Raw genomic sequence first — 5028 nt, forward strand, 5'->3', positions numbered from 1 at the left:
CTAATATATTATTGACCATTGATCAAGAAAATGGATGAATGAGATTGGTTTGTATGGTTTACACAAATGAGGGCGGTTTTCATTTGATCTCTCCTCTATTATATTATATATCTATAACCCTAATAAATAAGTAACTTTTGGGACACGTGTCATGTTTCTGTGCGGCGGTTATTGATTTTTCCTGCCTAAACATGTATCTAGACACAATTTTCACTTACGGTTCAAATAGGTCTATTTAAGTGACATGTGTCCCCTTGGATGGTTAATTTGCGACCGTTACTAATTTTTCCCGCCTAAAGATGTATCTAGACACAATTTAAAAAAATAAAGTACAAGTGTGCACTCCGCATCAAAATAAACTCATGTACAGTAAGAGCTCTTACTGTACATGCAGAGCTTCTACATAGTACATGCAAGACCTCTTACTGTACATGCAGAGCCTCTTACTGTAGTCCTTAAGACATAGTCTTTTGAAGGGGGCTGGACCAAGAGCTCTCATGTAGAAGACATCAAGAGACATAGCTCTTATTCAAGAGTTAAGTGTCTCATATACAGAGCCCGTGTTGTATTCTAAGGAAGATCAAGGCCTAAATATGTATATAGAAACAATTTAAAAAAATAAAATACAATTGTGCACTCCGCATCAAAATAAACTCATGTACAATAAGAGCTCTTACTGTACATGCAGAGCCTCTTACTGTAGTCCTTAGGATTTAGTCTTTTGAAAGGGGCTGGACCAAGAGCTCTCATGTAGAAGACATCAAGAGACAGAGCTCTTACTCAAGAGTTAAGTGTCTCATATACAGAGCCCGTATTGTATTCTAAGAAAGATAACAATTAAAAAAAATAAAGTACAAGTGTGCACTCCGCATCAAAATAAACTCATGTACAGATCTTACTGTACATGTAGAGCCTCTTATTGTACATGCAGAGCCTCTTATTGTACATGCAGAGCCTCTACATAGTACATGCAGAGCCTCTTAGTGTACATGCAGAGCCTCTTAGTGTAGTCCTTAGGACTTAGTCTTTTGAAGGGGCTGTACCAAGAGCTATCATGTAGAAGACATCAAGAGACAGAGCTCTTACTCAAGAATTAAGTGTCTCATATACAGAACCCGTGTTGTATTCCAAGGAAGATCAAGGCTGCAGAGCTTCACTCCAGACACAGAGCCTCTACATAGTACATGCAGAGTCTCTTACTGTAGTCCTTAGGACTTAGTCTTTTGTGTAACATCCCAAAATTTCGAATACTTAAATATATCATAATGAGTATCCCAAGATCAAACACTCAAATTGCAGCGGAAATAAAATTTCTAATCTTACAAATTATATCACCATATAAATTACAATCTTGTGGAGCATAACTTTGCTCTATATAACTATGTCGCATCCGTTGGATGCAACAAAAGGTGGTAATCGCATCCTTGTAATGTGACAAGATTGGGTGATTGCATCTTTGAGATGCTACATGGGAGTTATCGCATGTATGTGATGCGACAAATTTGGGTTATCGCATCAATGAAGTGTGGGAAGATTGGTGTATTATATTTATTTGATGTGACAAATTGGTATGTTCTATGTTTAATGCGACAAGTTTGATACCACAATAGGTTTGATGCGATAAGATGAAGTTGTCTCATCTATATGATGCGACAAAGATGTTTGGTTAATCGAACATTGTTTATTTGTTATTTGTACAAATATAGGTTTTCTAAAAGTGTTTTGATGATTTTCATCCTGTAATAGCAATCAAAAGAGATTTCTCACTAGATCTCATGGTCTAACCCTCATTTTATGATTTAAAATGTGCATTACAAGTCGAGCATAATCAGAGGATAAGGAATATGGAAAAATTTAAAGGGATCATGATTGCATTACATGTGTGGATTTTTGGAAGATGTATTACTTGTACTTGAGATCTTGTTATGTTTACAAGTCTTGTACTGGTGTATATGAAAAAAAATTGTAGCTACTTTTGTAATGTAACAAGTTGTACATTTTGAATCAGTGTGTAATTATTTGAATTTCATGTTATATAAAATATGTGGGTTATATGCAAATGTGAATGAGGTGTTACAACTACCTATTTGTCTAAGCATGCGACACCGGAACTAACTATATTTGTCTAAGCATGCGACACTGGAACTAACTATGCTACGCTTTGTGATCTAAAAACATGTAATGAGCACCTCAAAGAGTTCTATTAAAGACAATGAAAAATAAGCATAAGCAAATAATATAAGCTAATGAGAGTTTTACAAGGTCGGATCAACAACCGAGTTAAATGAATTTCATGATCCAAACACTTAAAAATTATGTTTGAGCTTAACAATAATTTTTTTCGACCAACGACAATGACATAATGATCCTTAGAGTCAAACACGGGCTTACACATGTAAAAAGAGGGAACAATTAACTGGTTATTGTGAACTCGAAAGTGAAATAGACAATAAGAAAATTGATTTAGATACTAATACTATTGATGATTTTGCATTTAAGAGTGCTCGAAGAAAAATGTTTTGCATGACTATTTAATATTTATTGTATTCAACCACAAGGGTGTTGCCTGATTGGTTTGAGCTTGACTCCAAAGGTCAAAAGTACCAGGAGGGCTATCTGCAAAGCAGGTGATCATCCTGAGATTAGTCGGCTTGCATTGCGGATTAGATATCCAGGTTAATAAAAAAAATATTTATTGTATTCCATTGTACTTGTGATCATAAGAAACATTATTTGCTTTTAAGAATTTTCTTTTCTGTACTTATCATTGGCCAATTTTTAGAAATCCCTTGGTTAATGGTGTTTTATGGCCATACAAGGGTGTAGTAGTAGGATCTCCATAGTGGATAGATTGGCATGAATTATGATTTGATTGGTGACTAAAAGTCCGTTTATCTAAACACTTATTTGGTAAGTATTTATTGTATTTTATGGTAAGAGTCATCGTCCTTACTTACCGGGTAAGACTCTCGATTCTTGCCTACGCTCTTATCGGGTAAGATTTTTAGTCATTGTCATATTCATCTACTAAAGTAAAGTGACTTGGTAAGCGCTTACCCGGGTAAGCGTTTGATAAACGATACCTAAGTTTCAGACGGTGTCATTGTCCTAGCTTCAAAAATGAATTTGTAGACTATTGTCGTGTGCAACTTGCATTGATATTACAACATGGCCCAAAAGTCTTGGGCCAAATTAATGACATATTATGTTTATTTGACATTTTTATAGGGTTGAATTATACTTTTGGTCTTTGTGGTATCTTGAAAAATGACTGACGACCCTATAATTCATTTATTGTGGAGATCTGATGTTGATAGTTTTAAATTTATAAACGTAAGCGTACGTGAGGTGCAACATACAGGTCGATCTTMGATAGGCGATGGATTAACAYGAACTAGTTCTAGGCTATGGTCTAGCTACGAGAAATTAATTGGTGATTTTGATTTTTCGTAAAACTAATTAAATAACAAGAACAATGATTTTTCGTATCTTGAAAAATGACTGACGACCCTAGACCCTAAACCCTAAACCCTAAACCATTAAACCTAAGAAAGCAATAAAGTTAATTTAAGAACACTGCGGAATTATAAAGCACGAGAAGATAAGTAACAACTCACATAAAATGAAATTAAACATTTAGTATGAGCAATTAAAATAAACTAAATTAACATAAAATTTAAAAAGATAAAGTAGAAAAAATATAATATAACAGGTGAGAATACGTAAAATTTCAGCGCCATCATCGATCCGTCAAAAGATTGCATCTTTATCAAATCTTCATATGTTCTAAAAAATAGCAAAGAATTTCCAAAAGCGTACCGACGATGATAATTAGGTTTATATCAGTCATATGTGCTCAAAGAAATTGTTTTGTATAATTATTTGATATTTTTGTATTCAACTGTATTTGTCATGATAAGAAATATTATTTGTTAAAAAAATTTATGTAATTATCGACGGTCAATTTTTTACGAATCCCTTAGGTATTGTAGAATGCTCTATGATTAATGTTCTTTGTTTCGCAATACATGTGTGTAGTAGTAGGATCTGGATAGTGTATAGATTCACTACAACAAAATCGAGTTTATAGGACACTCCCAATTTCTAAATGTTCTTATAGACCTCTTTATATGACTTAGTTTACAGGACCAAAAAAATAAAGTGTCATATCTAAAGGCGTTGAAATAAATTTATATGACTTTTTTGACATCATAATAAGTTTCTTAGGACATTTTTAATATAAAACGTCTCATTAGTAACTTTATAGAACACTTTTTGAAAAACTGTCCTATAAAAACTAATGTCCTATAAAAAATTGAGTTTATAGAACATTTTCTCAAAAGGTCATATAAAATTGCTAATGCGACACTTTGTATTAAAAATGTCATAAACAACTTGTTAAGACGCCAAAAAGCGTCATATAAACTTATTACAACACCTTTAGAACGCTTTATATTTTAGTCCTATAAATTAAGTCCTATAATGCAATCTATTGGGACGCTTAGAGATTGGGGGCATCATATAAACCCAATTTATTTGTAGTGATCAATATGAATTATGATTTGATAGGCAACTAAGTTCAGTATCGTGTCATTATAGACTTAAAACTGAATTTATAAATTATTGTCGCCTGTGACTGTCAGTAATGTTACACCATGACAGACGAGTCTTGGATGAATTACATTTTGTTCAAAAGTTATGATTGACGTCCCTATACTCCATTAATAATGCATCTATACTCCATTAATAATGCATATGGTCTAATGAAGCATTTTAGTCCTTTTACGCATGTTTTTTTTATTTAAAAAAAATAATATATATATATATATATATATATACTATCTTATAAAGCATTTGGCTAAAACTCTTAAAAACTCTTAAACCCGTTCATCTCTAAACGATTTCATCCTTATCCGATTTCATTCCATATCTGAATTCGTGTAACTAACTGCAGATAAACACAATCAAATACATGATAAACATCTTATTTTAAATATAAAAAATCTAAAATATAATTAGTATAATCAT

The sequence above is a fragment of the Cynara cardunculus genome, unplaced genomic scaffold, assembly GCF_001531365.2.
Source record: "Cynara cardunculus var. scolymus isolate 2C unplaced genomic scaffold, CcrdV1 Un_Scaffold_4610, whole genome shotgun sequence".
NCBI classification, from domain to species: domain Eukaryota; kingdom Viridiplantae; phylum Streptophyta; class Magnoliopsida; order Asterales; family Asteraceae; genus Cynara; species Cynara cardunculus.